We start from the raw sequence: 19,784 nt of genomic DNA, 5'->3' as shown, positions 1-19,784 counted from the left end.
TTTTTTTTTACCAGGAGTCGACCAGGCACCATTCCCAAAGCATAAGAAGCGGTGATTATTTGTAGGCAAGACTAGCCCCTGCAGGCACCATCTGCTATTGCAATCACAGAGACATCAAACGGTTTGATATTCTGTTTTTGTAGGAAAAACCCACGGAGGGAGGATTGTTTCTCAAAGCAAACGCTTTATAAACTGGTTACATTTACACCCAAAAAAATAGATTGTATTCCATGAAATATGTCGAATTTAAAATAGCCATGCCATGAATGATAAAATGAAGCTTCACCCCAGCTTTCATTCAAGTATAAATTCTCTCTCTCTCTCTCGAGGTATCGTCCCACATGTCACAGGTTAAATTTGCATATTCCTGCCGCAGAGAGATTAGTAATAATAATCTTTATTAGTGTCACAAGTAGGCTTACATTAACAACGCAATGAAGTTACTGTGAATATCCCCTAGTCGCCACACTCCGGAGCCTGTTCGGGTACACAGAGGGAGAATTCAGAATGTCCAGTTCACCAACAAGCACGTCTTTCGGGACTTGTGGGAGGAAACCGGAGTACCCGGAAGAAACACGGGGAGAACATGCAGACTCCTCACAGACAGTGACCCAAGCGGGAATCGAACCTGGGACCCTGCCGCTGTGAAGCAACAATGCTCACCACAGTGCTACTCGCTTAGGTCAAAAAATAATACTCTGAATCAAAATGTGGCAATCAATAAAAAAAACGAACAAATACCGAAAGCGCCCAATTGCGAAGCAAGGTAACTTAATTGCAAAACAAGGAAATGGAAAATTTCGGCAAGATTTTCCATCCACGGGTGAGAAACGGTAGCCATGATCCTGAATGTTGTGCTCTGTGATATAATCGTTATAATGATATGCATGGAAAATATAGAGGATTTATTAACAAACACGTGGAAAAGATGACTAACGAACTATAATACAGACAGTGGCTTCTAAATGAATTCAGTGAATTCTCCTGGAGCTACTCTAAGTGCGACTATCTTCTTGTGTGACTCACTTCCAACTGGCGGGTGTCTCGAGTCATACGATAAACCTCTAGCGCCACCTGCTGGTCAGAGGTAATGCCGATAACTTTGCGCACCGATAAACAGCTATATACATTCATGTGTACGCATATCATCACATCCCCCTTCCTTTGGAAGTATTAATATTCACAAATGTGACTGTTAGAACATAGAACATAGAACAGTACAGCACAGAACAGGCCCTTCGGCCCTCAATGTTGTGCCGAGCCATGATCACCCTACTCAAACCCACGTATCCACCCTATACCCGTAACCCAACAACCCCCCCCTTAACCTTACCTTTATTAGGACACTACGGGCAATTTAGCATAGACAATCCACCTAACCCGCACATCTTTGGACTTTAAACGACCTGATATGCATGATTACTTTGAACATATATTGTACACAGTTTATTACAAGTCCAGTCTGTCAGGTTTGCGATGTAATCTGGTTGATCTCCTGCGTGATGGCTGAATTAGTGATCAGTTTCCACCTTCATTTGTTGTTGGCTTGTTCCACATTCGCTGCTATGGATGCTTCTCTGATCGCTGGCTTTGTTGGGTGGCCTGTGTCCTCCTCAAGTGCTTTGGGATTGCATACCAGCTCTTCTGCTGGGCTCAACACAAAAGGACGTTGCACTTTTAACAGCGCTCATCAGATCCTTCACAAGACTGAACCATCCTCAGTGAGAACCAAAAATGAATGTGGACCTGCCTGCTGCAATATCTTTGCGCGCCTTGACCATCCATTTCCATTGGCATCCTCGAGTCTGACCGTATCACCTGGATGCAGTGGCCGGAGCTTCTTTGCGGTTCTGTTGTAAAACCGTTTTTGCCTCCTCTTTTGAAAAAGCAGTTTCTGCTCCAGTCCTCAATCCCAGAGTGAGTTGCAATGGAAGGCAGGGTCATTCGCAGCTGTCTGTTCATTAGCAGCTGGTGATAACCCATTGACAAGTGGCACCAAACAATAGCTTAGCAGCGACAGATAGATGTCTTCCTGGTTTTCAATGGCCTTTTTTAACAGCTGTTTTACAATGTGCATACCCTTTTTTGCCTTCCTGTTTGACTGGGGACATAGAAGACTTGAGGTGATGTGCCTAAAATCATAGTGATGAGCAAATTCAGTCCACTCGCAATTGTGTTCACTTCCCCTGTCTAGACTACTCCCTAGGTTCCAGACAGGGGTCTTTTTTCTGGCAGGGTTCTCTGGGGGGTCCCTCTATTTAGAAGTCCCTGTTGGAGGGTCCCTCTGTTTAGGGGGTCACTGTGGGGGTCCCTCTAGTTAGGGGTCTCAGTGGGAGGGGGGGTTCCTTCAGTTAGGAGGTCCCTGTGGGTGGTTCCTTTAGTTAGGGGGTACTGCGAGGGTCTCCTGATTAAGGGGGCCCCTGGGGAGTCTACCAATTAAGGAGGTCTCTTGGGTGGGTCTCCTATTTTAGGAGATCTCATGGGGGCATTTGGTGATCTGGTGGAGGAGGATGGGCAGGTCATACATGTGATGATGGGAAGGGGGGAAGGGTGGCCCTTGGATAGGCTTTGGGGCCAACTCCCTTCAGGAGTTACCCCCTTGGCCCACCACGAGGACCATCATGTCAGGCTCATATTTAGTAAGACCTGTTGTGATTCTGGCCCATGCAATTACCGGAGAATCATGTAGGGCCGGAGAATAGGGTGCCCGAACCATTAAGTTGACATCCTCTCGCCGGTGCGCAGGTGTGAACCCCAATCCTGCCGCCAGCGGAGGGCCGGGGAGATCACAATTTTACAATTCTCTGCCGCATCGGGGCCCCGCTACCAATGGTGGGCAGCGGAGAATCCAGGCCAATGAAAGTCGCCAGAGTTCCAGAGGATCATAAGTTTCTCTCCTCTTTGAGAGAGAGAGCTAACTGGTGGTGATTTAACCTTGGCGTCACCACACCTCAGGCAAGGGACCAGGCTGAGAAGGCAGGGCTTTCATAGTCACCTCAGCTGGTGCTGGAATTGAACGCACACTGCTGGCGCCGCTCTGTCTGATGAACAAGCCATCCAGCCAAATGAGCTAACCAACCTCCCTGACTAATATAATGGTCAACCGTATGGAGTCATAAACAGAAGCAATTGTCTTACATGCAGGAAATATGCCTGGATATAGATTCACAGACATAGAAGTATTCCCAGCTCTGCAATTCTGGCCTTTAAAAAAGGCCATCCGCAGGTTGTATTTTCATTCTGGTGGGTGCAGGCTGGATTGGAAATTGAGCCCACCTCGCTTGGAGTGCTTGTGGAGGTCACCAGATTTTAAGGCGGGCTGGACGAAAGACCAGCCTTTGTGCTCCAGCACTGTGTTGGACTAAATTAAGAAAAAGGTTAAACCAAAAACAGCCCTCCAGCCCTTACCCCTGACACCCGCTCACCCCCCAACATACTCCTAATGCTCTACCCGTGCCAACATATCCCACCATGGCCTTTTATACTCTCATGCCAACTCATGTCCCTCTCCCATTTGCCATGACCCATCATAGCCCTATGCTTACACATTTCCATTGCCCTTCATAGTCCCTATGGCAAATTAATGCAAACCAATCACCCTTTGCCTTATCCCTTCCATGCAACCTCAACTAATAACCTTTGATAGTTCTTTGACAGTTGTAACTGATTTTGGCAGGTGCAAGTTTCTGACTGCTGGACAATTTTATGACAATTCTTTGACAGCTGGACAGTTCTTTGCCAATTCTCTGACAGCTGGAGAGTTCTTTGGACTTTCCCTTTCCAGCTGGACATGTACCAAATGTACCTCCTCACATTTTGCTCATAATCATGTTTACTTTTAACCACCCCAAAGGGTGTCTTGCCTCCCAAAGAGTGCCTTGGGCGGAATTCTCCACTAACCGGCGGGGTGGGCCGTACTGGCGCTGAGGAGTGGCATGAACCACACCGGCGGCAGGCCGCCCGGAAGGTGCGGCATCCTCCGCACCTTCAGGGGCTAGGCCAGCGGCGGCGATGTTGGTGCCACGCCATCCACCGCTGAAGGGCTTGGAGCTGCACCAACCGGTGGGCACTGATCACGGGCCAGGCCACCGTGGGGGCCCCCCCCAGGGCCAGATCCCCCTCGTGCCCCCCCCCAGGACTCCGCAGGCCTCCCGCAGAGCCAGGTCTCGCCGGTACGGACCTGGTGTAATATATGCCGGCGGGATATATTATGGCCCGCCAAATATGGATGGCCACTCAGCCCATCGGAGGGTGGAGAATTGCCGTGGTGGGGCACTGCCAACGCTCCCAACCGGCGCGACGTGATTCAGGTTCCATCTTCAATGGAAGTGTCAGCACATGCAGCTCAGATGGAGTTCCCACACGATGGCAGTCTTCCTGGGTCACAAGGCTGCAGTCAAAATATGCCTGGATCAGACGCTCCCTAATATTAATGGCAACCTGATAAGATCCCTGAGACTCATACTGAGTCTGGCCATCTCCCCATGCAGCAAGGGAACCATCGGGTTCTGAATCCTCTCCCTCAGCTTTCTTTCCCTCTCCCAACCCCTTTTCCTCCGCTTCCTTTGATGAGCTGTGTCCCTCCAGGACTCACTATCCTCAATGTCCACACGTCAATGGATGTCCATGTTATGGAGAGAACAACATAGCATCGCAACAATGCCCAAAATCTTACAGAGGTGTACTGCAGAGTGCTACTTGACCAGTCCTGCCATCTGAATATCATCTTGTCCATGGGTCAGATTTTCACATCGGGCACAGGAATCAGTAGACAGGGCAAATCCTACCATTGTGATCCCGCCTCGGTCTCAAAGCCGCTGGAAGGTGAGTTTGTTTTAGAGGATCCAAGCCCTTTAAAACTTGGAGACAAGGCTGACACCAGAGGTGGAAATGGAGCTGGGCCAAATCCAGATTGAATAGGTTAAAAGATCTACTCAGTTTCTAAAGCAAACTTGGCTGGTGCCTCCAACGCAATCAGCAGCTCATCTCTCTTTACAGTTGAAACTTACGACTATTTCAAACTCCCCCTCATTCCTCACCTCAATCCTCCTCAACCCCCACTTCCCCCTCAACCTCATCCCCTCACCATTATCCACTTTATGAGCAAAACTCGCAACAGTTGAAAATCATTGAATAGCCCATAAAAGTTCCTGACTGAACAGACACTTCAAATCTTCTGTCTAAACAAAGGCACACATTTGTAAAACCATTTGACAGTTGGATTGCAGATAAGATCCGAAAAATCTCCACAAGTAAACAGAGTTCAGAACCGTTATCTTAGCAGATATCTAAGTTTAATACATTAAAGCAATTGGAAATAACGAAACATTTCCACATTGTTATCATACTAGACTACCCTTTCAAGACTTTTTTATCCATTAGATTAAATTTTTTAAACTTGAAGGCTTTTCGACATTAACAATGTTGACCTTTTACTTCTAAAAGGTCATTTAGATCCAAAATGTTAACTCTGTTTCTCTCCACAGATGCTGCTAGACCTGTTGAGTTTATCCAACATTTTCTGTTTTTATTTTACGTTACATATTATGTTGACCTTTTATCTGACAGCTGGCCAGTTGACAATAGTAACAACCTGGCAAATACAATGGACCCAAATCTTCTGTTCAGGGTTGGAACCCTTATTTACAACACTGATAAAGAAAATAAGACACACTTACGTTCCTCCAATCTTTCAGGGCAATCTTCTGATGGAGGATCCTGCAGTCGGCGCAGAAACCTTGGTGACATCAACAAAGTGAATCCAATCAACAAAGTGAATCCATGCAGAGACCACAAAAAAAGGGTATAAATGTCCCAAAGCTTCTTTGAAAAGCTACAGAGAGAAGGACAGTGGGTGAGGGGTCGTGTGGTGAGGTAAGAGGGTAAGGTGGGTGACGGAATAGGGTGGGTAAATTCAGTAAATCGGAGCAGGATGAGTAAGGGGAGAGAATGGGTAATGTAAGGGGGTCCGGATAGAGTGGGGAAGGTAAGTGGGGAAGGGGATTGGATGTTGAAATCGGGTCAGGTTGCTTCAGCGGGTCAGAGGGTCATGGGATGAAGTCTGGAAGTCAAATGGGGAGTTTTGGGGGTAGGTGGATGGGAGCCAGAGCTCAGGTGTAGTTGGGTGGTGGAGGTTAGTCAGGTGGGGTCAAAGGGGAAGTCAGGGAGGTTAGGATGAGTGATTGAGGGGGGTCAGATCTATGGTTACGCAAGGATTTTTCTGAGTAATATTTCCTGGCTAACTATTCTGGAAGTCAGTCAGAAATGTCTGAAGTCTTTGACTCTAACTTAGGCTCTAACTTTCTGCCTTCAGTCCATGGTTCATGCCTCCATACATTTGGTAAAGTTTGGCCACCTCCCTGAAAATAAATACTCTTATCTGGGGTAGGGTCTCAATAAGCCCACAATGCTGTCAGTTGCCTCCTTTACAAGAGTGGGCGTGTTCCGGGACCCATTCCCTCCCTTGCCCTTGTAAAACAGAGGCGGGATTTCAGGGTGCACCACCCAGTGGTCATTTTTCTTTCTGGTCCTGCCTCCACTTGGTTCTGATCAGGACCATGGAACCTTCCATGTGCCGATGGTTTTGATTGAGCATGCTCCAGTCTCAAACTCCCGTAATGGATCAGCAGTCTCTTCAAGGAATATCCTTTGTCCATGGAGTTTTGGAGGGTTGAAATGAGACTGATGAAGGATAAAGGAGTCATGATAGCTGCCAGGAAAGTGAACACACAAAGAGTAGGATCTCATTTTGAGGTCACAGACCAGCTGGATGTTGAGGGAATGAAAGTTTTTCTGTTGATGAATCTCACTGGCAGGTCATTCAGTGCCTTGATGGCCACATCGATTTAATCAACGATGTCCTGAATTGTGGGAATTCCAGCTTAATAGAGAGAAGCGGACAAGAATATTTGTTCTTTAACCTTTCAGTTTGGTAGGCAGAAATCCAGCGATGGAAGCGAAACTCACCACCTTTCTGAGTGCAAGGACCCATCTATCTGCAATTGAATTTATTTTCTAGTTTTCACCAATACCATTGTGAGATGCAATTGTGTGCTCTCATTTGCAAGATGGCACAAAGGTCTACAGCTGAGCTTTGGGAGGAGCCAGAAGCAAATCAAGGCAGCAGTAGCTTTAACATCTGGAGTATGAGTGGTGTAAGGAAGGGGTGGCAGCTCCCATGAAGGTGCTGGTTTAACACAGGTCTAAATAGCTGGCTTTTAAAGCAGACCAAGGCAGGCCAGCAGCACGGTTCAATGCCCATACCAGCCTCCCCGAACAGGCACCGGAATGTGGCGACTAGGGGCTTTTCACAGTAACTTCATTTGAAGCCTACTCGTGACAATAAGCGATTTTCATTTTCATTTCATTTTTCATTTCAGGTAGGTTCGCCACACTCTTTGAAGTGGCTCATCCTGTCATCACCTTCACCTAGCTCCACCTGTGGCTTCAAGCACATGACATCAGCAAAACCCAGGAGGGCCAAACCAGGTGAGGGTGGCCATTGGGTCCTCTTCCTTATATGATTATCAACTATGTCATCAGCACAAAGAGGTAGAAGCAGATTGTGCGTGTAACAAAAGCCATGCGCGGCACCAAATGCAGATTGACCACTTGTAAACCAACATATTACTTACCTTTTTAATGTACAATCACTTTTAATGATGGGATTTCTTTAATACATCAATGCAGAGCAGTTGTGGTGTAACCCTGTTTGTCTTCCTCATTGTGGTAACATGGAACATTGGGGTGAAAGAAGAACCCAGACCAGAGGTATTTGAAGAACCTTCCTAAACTGTGGTGTGAGCTCAAAACGCAAAGCATGATGGTTAATTTAGTCAAGTCACAGACTTGCCAGGATTTGCAAAATGAATTAAACTGTGCAGGAGAACTGGCCTTGAACTGTGAGAAAGATAGACCCCTTTTGTGCTCGTTAGAGGTAATAAAGATGTCTGTCTGTACCTGCCTGACGATTGATAACTGTGTTAAGAGATAACAAAGCGGAGACGGAGTCAGGCTGGCTCTACTCTTTCAAGCATGGCCTTGTGAGGGGCCCAGGATATAAGAACAAGGGTAAAGATAATAATGTAATTGAAAACCAATTAAATGGGATGAAAACAGGTATTCTCTTAAATGGCACAGGGCCACAGCAAAAATTGATATAAAGAGAGAGTTCACAAAAACAGTTTTTCTGCAATGGATTAAAATGATTTGATCCGTCACTCAGAAGCTGCACAAGAATAATTTGTCATTGGGTTTATCACTGAGACAGACTCCAGCTTGCAGGGAAGCTAAGCAATGGGTATTATCGTGAGTTTGTACTATTGTTGAGTGGTGTAATAAAGGTGTATCACACTTGGTGGAACCTCATCCAAGTTATTGCTTTTGCATCGTACGACCAGCACAAATAAACCTGAAGCAATGTACCATCTTGCTCCAGGAAAGCACTATCTCAAGCCCAAGGTTGTAGTCCAAGATCAGAACTTATCAGCAGTGGATAAGCTAACTTATGTCAGCAGTAGACTCTCTCAAGCTGTCTGTATTGATGATGAGACATATGCAACAATTGCCAAAGCAAGTGTAGCCCTCGGCAGAGGGCAGAATTCGAACGTTGGACTGGGACTAAAGAGGAGTAAGTCTTCCTACCAAACTGAAAGTCTAAAGAACAGGGAATATTCTTGTCCGCTTCTCCCTACGCATGCGAGGCGTGGGACTGTGTATCAGCACCATGCCAAGAAGTTCGACCACTTTCACTCGAGCTGCCATCTGAAGCTTCTGAAGATTAGATGGCAGTCAAAATACCAGAGACTGAGGTGCTCACCCGAATGGGCATGCCAAGCATCCTTGCCAAATTGAGACAGTCACAATGGAGTTGGGCTGCTCCTTAGCTTACCAAAGTGAATTTTCCATGGAGACTTTGAGTCTGAGATGCACTCTCATCGCAGTCAAAGGAAGCACTAGAAGGACACCCTGAAGGCCTTACTTAGGAGTTTTGACATCGACTTCAAGTCCTGGGAGAAGCTCGTCCAGGATCACTGCACCTTGCGCAACCAAGTAAAAAAATTGTGTGACCTCCTTCAAAAGCAAACGCACTTCAGAGTCATGGAGAGGCATGAGCAAGGGACTCATCCAAAACTCAATCACTTGTGGTAACCTATCTTATTTGCAGCAGAATCTTCCAGGCGATAATCAGCCTTAGCTGTCACCTACTTCCCAAACAAAACCCCAGATGACAAATATGACCATCCTCACCTCAAAGGGCGAACAAGAACTTTAACATCTATTGGACGGGCATGACGACCAGCGTCATGAGATGTGAGGTCTTTAGCAATGAGGGAACAGATCTGTATGATGCTGTACCTGAAGAGTTGTAATATTCTGTGGTGCTGGTTTTCGGTCATCTCAAGGTAACTCCTTCTTTATTAGTAGATCCTACACTGAGGGTATAGATTCTATTTCTATCCTGGCCCTTGTCTCTCTCCGCTGCACTCCTCATGCTCAGGGAACCACCCTTCTTGCCGGTTACAATGGCCCTCATTGCTACTGGATCCAGAGTCTGAGTTGTGTTCCCATTTCTGGCTGCAGCCTTCCATGTGTTATGACAGTCCCCCAGTTGTTTCTGACAGCCTTTCCCCCTGTTCTTATGCCTCCATGATACAAGGAGAGCAACTGTGGTACACTAACCAAGCACTTACTGCCCACTCTCCCCACAATCCACACTGAACCAATGGCATCCTGTTTCCCAACGGCTGACCCCCCTCTGTGCCTTTCAGCCTCTCATGGGCCTCAGATAATTTATTGGGGCAGCCATGATGGACTTCATGGGGCCTCACGGTAGCATGGTGGTTAGCATCAATGCTTCACAGCTCTAGGGTCCCAGGTTCGATTCCCGGCTGGGTCACTGTCTGTGTGGAGTCTGCACGTCCTCCCCGTGTGTGCGTGGGTTTCCTCCGGGTGCTCCGGTTTCCTCCCACAGTCCAAAGATGTGCGGGTTAGGTGGATTGGCCATGCTAAATTGCCCGTAGTGTAAGGTTAATGGGAGGATTGTTGGGTTACGGGTATACGGGTTACGTGGGTTTAAGTAGGGTGATCATTGCTCGGCACAACATCGAGGGCCGAAGGGCCTGTTCTGTGCTGTACTGTTCTATGTTCCTGCTGTGTGTCCACCCCCATTCAGCTGGTCAGTGCCCACAAAGTGCAGGTAACTGTTATATTACTGTTATATTATGTGGGTTATTGTAGTTGTGCGTAATGTCTCTTTAAGATCATGTGACATCATCGGCTACTTTGCGGGCTTTTGGCGAGTCTAGTGAAGATCTATTCAATAAACCTCGGTTGAGCTTGCATTAAAACCACGTGCTTGGACAATCGATTTATCTTGTGCTGTTAGTTTAAGGATACAACAGTAACTCTCAGGCTGCTGTCAAAATAAGAACTCTCAAGGAACACATATCAATATTAATTGGTCTTCTTAATGGATCGTGGCAAGATCTCGAGGCTGCTCACACCCAGCCTGGTGAATCTTGCTCGGGTGCCCAGAATGGTGTTGAAAAGCAGGCACACCAACCAATGGTGGCATTATTGACCCCAGCCCATTTCCATTCACCCTCGGCTGGACTTGAAAACGCAGCCCCGAGTCTCTCATTTATTTATTTACCAGAAATTGTTCTCTGTTTTAAACTCAGTTTTTCTCCCATTAAGACTTGGGCCAAGTGCTGACAAATGGGATTAGGTCGGCATGTCAGGTGTCTTTCAAGTGTCGGTGCAGACTCAATGGACCGAAGAGCCTTTTCTGCACTGTATTATTCTGTGATTCTGTGAAATACAGCAGGTCAAAGCAGAAGGGGTGCCTGGAATATTCCTTTAGCAGTCAATTATTGCAACCACTGTAATTGATTGGAAACATTTTGTTTATGCTGTCAAGTCAAAAATTCAAAGCAGGAAACCATTTGCAAATATAACAAAAGATTGCTTTGTGGATATGTGATTTTATATCTCAAAGTACACATTTTGACTGCGTAAGTACTTGTGGAATGGGTGGTCATTAATTTAGATGTAATTTCATTAGCTTTAGCCCTAATTGATGATCATATATACAGGCAGATTTATCCGTCATTTACATCAACTCAACTTTGCAAAAAAACTAACAAAGCCAAGCTGGCTGTTTATTTAAAAAAAATAAATTGCATCTCACCATCAGCCTGTAGTCTAATGTATTAAATCTACTCTGGCTGCTTTTGAGTTGATCCTTCAGTTAATTATCGGGTATTCATTCATTTTAGAAATATAACAGTTTCCCATCAGTCTGAGAGAGAATGTCAAGGTTTTGTATAATTATTACCTCCTTGGTAACAAACCAGTTTCGTCTTTACTTCAGGGCCATTTGTATCCCTAGAAGTTTGACCATATTCCTGTTCATTCAATAAATCTTGGTTCAGAATTTTCGATCTCCTGATGGAGGATGTGCGGGAGGACCCTTTAGAGGTTTAAATGCACTGACTGCATGTAAATTGCCTGGGACATTGGGACTTTCGACGGGCAATTCCCGTGCGTACGAAAACCTCCGTGTCAAAGTCAAAAGACTTCAGATTGTTCTGACTCACTTAGCAGAATAGTTACCCAGGAAAAGTTAAACCAGTGAAATGCCTCAGTAACTAAATTGTATTACTGACCCCTGGATTCCCCACTAGTGCCCCTCCACTCCAACCACACCGCGACTACCCTGACCCTTGACCCCCTCCAACTCCTCATTGCCTCCCTTGACTAAACCCTCCCGACTCCTACTATCCCCCAATGGACACCCAGAGAAACCCCCACGACCACCCACCTATCCTCCAGACACAACTAAACCACCCCTCCTCCCCCCACTGAACCCCCATACTGACCTGTGATCTACTGACTATCCCGCGATCACCTGGCTACCCCCTCACTGGAGCCTGCTAACTACCCAACCCGATGTCCCAACTGTTCTCCAACCTCCTGGCTAAACCCTAACTGCCCCCCCACAACCCGAATGTCCTAACCCCTGGATACCCGTACCGTCGCCTACCCCCCACCCTTTCCCTCACCTATCTTCTTGTCACCCTACCTCCCATCACCCACTTACCTGGGACCTCACCCACTTACCTCATTCCTTTCTCCCCGACTCACCCTCCTGCCACCTTATTACCGTCACACAGTTGCCTGCCACCCTCCTCCCTCACCCACCCTCCTGCCACGCTACCCCCTCACCCACCCTCCTGCCACACTACCCCCTCACCCACCCTCCTGCCACGCTACCCCCTCACCCACCCTCCTGCCACGCTACCCCCTCACCCACCCTCCTGCCACCCTCCTCCCTCACCCACCCTCCTGCCACGCTACCCCCTCACCCACCCTCTTGCCACCCTACCCCATTCAACCATGCTCCTGCCATCCTACACACTCAACCACGCTCCTGCCACCCTACAACTCACCCACCCTCTTGCCACCCTAGCCCTTCATCCACGTACCTGACACCCTCCTCCCTAACCCACCCTCCTGCCACCTTATCCACCCTCCCACTTACCTGACACCCTCCTCCCTCACCCACCATCCAGCCACCCTACTGCCTCACCCACTTACATGCCACCCTAACTCATTACCCACAAGCCTGCTACCCTACCCCCATCACCCACCGTCCTGCCCCCTACTGCCACATCCATCTCCCTGCTACTCCATCCCCCCTCACCCACCCTCCTTTCACCCTACCCCCTCACTCACCCTCCAGGTACCCTATCCCCTTACCCACATTGGCCACCCTACCCCCTCACGTACCCTCCTGGTACGCTATGCCATCACCCACTGTTCTGCCACCTTACCCCTCACCAACTTACCTGCCACCCTGCCCCCTAACCCACCCTGCTGCCATCCTATCCCCCTCACCCACTTACCTCCCATCTGGCCCCTCATCCAGCCTCCTGGTACCCTACCCCCTCATTAATCCTCCTGCCACCCTATCCCCCTCACCCACTTAACTCCCACCCTGCTGCCTCAGCCACCCTCCTGCCACCCTACCCCCTCGCCCACCCTATCCCCTTTCACCCACTTACCTCCCACCCTGCCCCCTCACCCACCCTGCTGCCGCTCTAACCCCTCGCCCACCCTCCTGCCACCCGACCCTCTCGCCCACCCTCCTGCCACCCTAACCGCCTCACCCACTTAACCGATACACATACCGTCTTTCCGTCGCTTTTCAAAGTGGCTTTGGGACATTTAAACTGAAAGGAATACAGCAGTTAGTGCTGCAAAAAGGGGGCCGGTCTTGGCCTCCCACAACAATCCTGCATCATGAGGAAGGAGTCCCAGAGCAGGTACACTCTGCATTTCGTGAGGAAGTCCGGATCAGACGCCCAGGCCAGAAACGCAGAGCTCCGGTGCAAAATAAGTAAATAGGAGCAGAGTGGCAAACCGGCAACGGTGATTGCGAGTCCTCGGAAGATTCGGTCACTCACACAATTGGCTATAACGGAAAAGTATTTGATCTGAGCGTTTACAAGGTACTGCTCCAACGGGTCTTTGAAAACCAATTCCACAGGTTTAGCAGTACTAGTTGGGAATTCATTTTGATGCTTTAAAATTTCAGTGGGGTCCTAATGGCACCATCACCACTGCTTCCAAGCCGGTTGCCTAAACACAAAATAGGAGGCGAGTGGGAATCAATCAGGAATGGCGTGTAATTCGCCCAACGCTACTCAAACATCTGCTTTCACAGAGCAGAGCAAGTTAAAAACTACTGCTATCATCTGAAGGCTAATTAGCATTGATGGCCTTGCTTCCACTCCAAACTATGAAATTCCCTCCCTAAACCTTCCAACTTTTCCCTCCTCCTTTAAGGAACTATCAGCCTAAGTCTCTGACCGAGTTTCGGGTCAGCAGTTCTAATATCTCCCCCTATGAACCGATGTCAACTTACTTTTAGATTGTGCCTAAGTGAAGTGGCCTTTCAGCTACGTTAAAGGCACCTATAAATGTATATGGTTGATGGAGAAAATAACTTTTTATCAAATTTTCTTCATTAATTTCATTAATTGGTTTTGGAGGTTGGAGTGAAGAACGTGTAAAATTGGAAGAGTATGTTTTCATGTGACTTGCCTGCAACTGAGTTAAGAATTATCAGGTCAGTTGGATAGAAAACCATTGCCTTCATATTGTACAAGCTTGGATATATTTTCTATTCCAGCTTGTCGTTTATATTGCAGTCGGTTACAGGTCTGGCATGATGTTGCCGGATCCGATTTGCAAGTCCAAGCCCATCCCAGTCAACTGTCAGCTCACAATTTATTCACTTCCATCCAAGCTGCTCTCAGTACAGTTCCTGCACTGTGTTTCTCATCTGTACAGATCTATTGGGACTAATATCATCTACCTGCAGAGAACAGGAGTGAGGCCACACTCTCTTTATCCTCCTGTCTGTCCTCCTATCAGACTCTCCTTAAAATCCACTTCTTTGATCCAGCTTTTGTTCAATGCTCCCATCACCCCCTCCTATGGCTTAATGTCCATTTTTGTCTTGTCCCCAATCTGAGACACTTTGGGCGCGGTTCACCAACCTCGTCATGGCCGACTTGGTGACATGACAAGGCGGTTGTATCTCACAAGAGGCTTCTTGTGAGATTCACGATGTTTGAGACGCCTCGCGAGATTCAACCAAACCTCATGAGACGTCATAACCTGGATCTCACCCTCGCTGGCCAAGATCTAAATCAGTATAAGACTGCGCTGAATTCTCCTGGCACCTGGGAACTAACAGCCTCCCCGGCAAGTCCTCAACCAGGCATCATTTGATACTGGTCCACACAAACATGGACCAGGCATAACAGCACCTGGGTGGGGGGTAGGGGGAGTGGGGGCGTTCCAGGCCATTGGAGACCCCTGGGTGGTTGGGGACAGGGCAGTGTTCTCCCCCCCCCCCCCCCCCCCCCCCGGATCTCCCTTAGGTACCTGGGTACTTTGGCACTGCCAGTGTAGCCATCTCAGATGGCCACCTGCAAAGGATCATGGGAAGTATAGCCAAACCAGGACTCAGACACACTCAAAGCTTGTGTGTGCATTTGCAACCCAGATAGCTGGACGCGATCAAAATCCCGCTCATTTGCATTCTAATGGCCATTTCCCCAAAACAAAAGGACTGAACTCAGGTAACTGATACAGATGCAGACTAACCGGCACCACTCCCTTTGCTAAGAATGCCCAAACAGCCAAGGTCAATGACCGCTCAGGACACGCCCAGACATCAAGGCACCCGCACCTTTATTGGCCAAAATTGAAGGCAGTGTCCGAAGCCTTTGGATCCAAAGCTAAGGACCACCCCAAAGAGCGCAAAATTCCAGAGGGATAAAAAGAGACACAGCCATGTGTTCGGTCTCTCTTGGCCCCGGCCTACGCCTAAAAGCAAGTGTAGCATTACAACCAGAAGACAAGTTCAAGACCAGCGATCGCTACCAGACGGATGAGCCCAGCAGAAACGAAGCCACTTCTACCCAGCTACGCAAGATCCGAACAAAGGCCTTGTTCATCTGCAAAGAGCCGGTTACCCTTAGGTTAAGTATAGGTTATTGTAGTTGTTAGGTGTAGTTTAACTTGTAGTGTTTTATGTTGCATGTCGAAGTAATCTTTTTGTGTAAATAAACTATCTTTGAACTTGAACTGACTAACTGGTTGTTTGGTCTTTGATCGATATCCGGTAAAGCCTTGTGGTGGTATCATTTGATACCTGGCAACTCTGAAAAGCAATATTATCATTAATAACGGCCATATCTAGTTAATTTGGCAACATTATTGGTGATGCTCGTGGTATAGTATTCCACTCATTAAAAAGAGCAACATTATTGGTGTCTCCAGTGCCGACTGGCAACACCAACATGGCATCTTGGCACTGCCATTGTGCCTGGATGGCACTGCCAGGATGGTAGGGGCATTTCCAGGATGCCTGGTGGCTGTTGTGTGGTGTCCGGGTGCCAGGATGGTACTGTCAAGGGTCAGGGCCTGAGGGGTGACAAAGCCATGAAACAGGGGGTGAGGGGGGTGTTATGAGGTGTTGGGGCACTGAAGAGTGAGTATAAAGGGGCCTCATAAAGGTTTGGTGGGTAAGGGTGGGGGTCCTGAAAGGGGGGTCCCGAAAGGGGGGAGCGGAAGCCTGAAAAGTGCGGGAGCCTTCAGTGACCCCACAGTGGGGTGTCCCCGCTTGGCTGGATGTGCCCGTGTGTGGGGGGATGGCATTGCCCATGGCTGGGGGTGTGGGGAACCCTCAAACTCACTTAGAGACCCGGGTACCCTTTCAAAATGGCAGCCTGATCTGTGAGGAGCCGGTCTGGATAGTGAGTTCAGCTCCACCGTGATGAAAACACTTGTGGGCTTGACCGGGCAGAAACGCCCCAAGGCCCTAAAGAAAATGACTGTGCAGTTGAATAGCCCCATGGATCTCACCCAAAAGCCCAACGAGAAACACCCTGCCTAACTCGCCCATATCTTTTGCTTGAATTCCCCTCAATTTTTTAATATTAGGGTTCGATGTAAATGCGAGTTGTTGTTCGACTTTCTAATGAGTCTCACCACTGCGCAAGGAAATTTCTTTCTACATGGACTGCATTACGGGCCACCTTTTAAATCAATCTCCTGAGTTCTGTGTGAATTGTTCAAGATAAATTCTTTTGTTTGACACAACTGTTTTGCCAGTCAATGGGACTTACAACCTACATAGTTGGCATCACTCTGGTACTGAAACTCATATTCTGCATTGCTCATTGACGGCAGCATAATAATAATAATAATAATCTTCATTGTCACAAGTAGGCTTACATTAACACTGCAATGAAGTTACTGTGAAAAGCCTGTGAAAAGCATCCCCTTCGTGGGGCACACCACTCATTTTGCTACGCCGTGGTTACAGTGTGGAACAGCTGGCTTCACCTTTGCTTAGATCTTGGCACTGCTTTACCCTTCCAGGGTAATGTGCGGCGGACTGGACACTTTTCAGGACTACAAGTGCTGACCTTCGGCCCATTAATGAATTTGCGCGATATACTGTGAGCAATAATCAGCTCAGGGCAACCATTATCCCATGGGATGGTTTTGGTGCACCCTACTTTGGCAACAAGCCTGCAGAGCGAGCAAATGGATATTTAGCTGATACATTTTCTATACTTGGATCTGCAGCTGCGGGTAAGAATTTCCTTACAGTTAATGGATGAGACCAAAGTCAAAGTATGATTTTAATACAAATGGTTAGAGACTTTACACCACCACCCCGAGATATGATTAATGTAAAATTACTTTCAGAAATACTACCACCAGTCCTGCAGCTCAGTGTAGCTATAGGCTCAACCTCCAATATTTCCCGCAAAAGCAATGGCAGAAAAAGAGAGATCCAGTGGTACATCCATCACCATCAGAAATCAATGTGGAGTGAACGTGTTGGGCAGCCTTTGCTCTGAACTATTCTCCCCCGTGATTGCTGAAGAAAACGTTGCTGCCACAACCTAGCCTTGCTTGGCAAACATTTAAATAATAAGATGTGTTATTCCTCTGAATATGAGTGACACCTAAGTTAAAAACACCCTACCTGCTCCATGTAGACCATGACGTGATTTTATTTTGTATAAAATTAAGGGGAGAGGTGAAAACCCCTAAGTACAAACAAAACACCCGAACTTACTTCAAAGTTTATGATTTAGCGGCACCATAAATTTGTGTTTATACAGCATCTGTAATATAAGAAAACATCCCAAACTGCCTCACGAAAATATTCTTAAACCACATTTTACATCAAACTAGCTGAAGTGATTTTAGGGCATGTTACCAAAGATTGGTCAAAAACAAAGAGCTGGATTTCCCTGTTACGACACCGGATCAAGGTGCTTTGGGAGGGCTTTACAATAATTATCTTTATTAGTGTCACAACTGACTTGCATCACACTGCAATGAAGTTACTGTGAAAATCCGCTAGTCGCCACACTGCGGCGCCTATTCGGATACACAGAGGGAGAATTCAGAATGTCCAATTCACCTTACAAGCACGGACTTGTGGGAAGAAACCGGAGCACCTATAGGAAACACACGCAGACACAGGAGAACATGCAGACTCTGCACAGACAGTGACCCAAGTCAGGAATCGAACCTGGGACCCTGGAACTGTGAAGCAACAGTGCTAACCGCTGTGCTACCGTGCCGTGCTAAAAATGGTCAGCAGGATTTCAGAGGTTCATGGTTAACCAGAACCTGGTAGATGTTCAGCAAATGGAGGCAGGCCTTTAGCTGGCAATTCAGGTGTTAAGCCACCTCGGTCTCCAGCAGCATGTCCAAGTCCAGATAAGCCCCACTTATGCCAGATGAAAATAGCATTGGTGGACCCTACCAGATAGGAGGCCATATTGTCATGAGAATGTCACTTTAAGAAATGTTTGGCTGTTCATGTTACTGCAGTAATGTCAGTGTGGGTGGAGCTGAGCTCTGTTTTTTAGTTTCACTTTGAGAAAAGCTTGGGTGTGTTTGTGTTTTTTTGGTTTCATTTTCAGTGTGCTCGCTCCACTGACAGACATGCTCAAGAAGCGTAATAAATTCCAGTGAACAGCGGAATGTCAACAGGCATTTGATGGCCTGAAGGCTGTGTTAACCACTGCTCCTGTGTTAGCCATCCCAAATTATACAAAACCATTCAAAGTGGCGGTTGATGCGAGTGATGTGGGTGTAGGTGCGGTGCTTCGACAAGATGACAAAGAAGGGCTAGAGCAGCCTATTGGTTATTTTTCAAAGAAATTGAATTCTCACCAGATAAAGTATTCCAAAATTGAGAAGGAGACTTTGAGTTTTGTGCTGGCTTTGCAACATTTTCACATTTATGTGGCCAGCAATCCGTCTGACACCATTATATATACTGATCATAATCCGTTGAGCCTTTTTAAGCGATTCCAGAATAACAATGCAAGGCTGTTTCACTGGAGTTTATTGTTGCAGCCATTTCATTTAAAAATAGTACATGTGGCAGGATGAGAAATCGCGATAGCTGATGCTTTGTCATAATGTGATGAACAGAAGCAAGTTCAGTTGGAGGAAGAAGAATAAAAATAATGGACTATATTATTATACCAGTTTGCGGGTGTTGTGTTTTGAAACGAAAAAGTATATTTACTGTGTGCATTTCTTAAAGGATAGTGAGAAGGTAAAAAATGAAACCATCTTGAAGTTGATGGTTTATTTTTTTTTCTTGGGGGGAGGTGTCATGAGAATGACACTTTAAGAAATGTTTGGCTGCTCATGTTACTGCAGTGATGTCAGAGTGTGGGTGGAGCTGAGCTCTGATTTTTAGTTTCACTTTGAGAAAAGCTTGGATGTGTCTTTTTTTTTTCACTTTGTGTTGGAGCTGAAGCCAGACAGGGTGGGCGTACTGCTGTTCTCTCTGCCATGAAAAGACTACCTCTTGATCATTTGATAAATTCAGAATTATAAATATTCTCAGTAGTGAATGTAAACCTGATGTGCTTCTGTTAAAAGGTGTTTCTTTTGTCTTCTAGATGTTGTTTGGGACGTTATTAAGGATTACTTAGTGTTGTATTCTTTGGGGGTTGTATTTGAATTAATGGGTGCTAAGATGTTCACTGTATGTTTTTAAAAAGGTTAACTTGAGTTCATAGGATAAACATTGTTTTGCTTTAAAAAATACTGTTCCATTTCTGCTGTACCACACCTGTAGAGTGGGCTGTGTGCTCCCCATACCACAATCTATTAAAAGTTGTGGGTCAGGTGAACTCCATGATACACTTTGGGGTTCT

At 46.9% G+C, this 19,784-nt stretch overlaps 1 long non-coding RNA gene across 1 annotated transcript in view; it reads left to right on the top strand.

Moving 5' to 3' along the window:
• Positions 1 to 19,784, top strand: part of LOC119971174 — a 76,747-nt gene that overhangs the window by 2,453 nt on the left and 54,510 nt on the right. Inside the window, exons 2-3 of the long non-coding RNA XR_005461770.1 lie at positions 5,697 to 5,803; positions 7,380 to 7,488. This is a non-coding gene — a long non-coding RNA (uncharacterized LOC119971174). The remainder of the gene's footprint in view (positions 1 to 5,696; positions 5,804 to 7,379; positions 7,489 to 19,784) is intronic.

Source organism: Scyliorhinus canicula, chromosome 9 (genome assembly GCF_902713615.1).
Source record: "Scyliorhinus canicula chromosome 9, sScyCan1.1, whole genome shotgun sequence".
Classification (NCBI taxonomy): domain Eukaryota; kingdom Metazoa; phylum Chordata; class Chondrichthyes; order Carcharhiniformes; family Scyliorhinidae; genus Scyliorhinus; species Scyliorhinus canicula.
The sequence above is the reverse complement of the archived record's forward strand: the minus strand, read 5'-3'. Positions and strand labels throughout refer to the sequence as shown.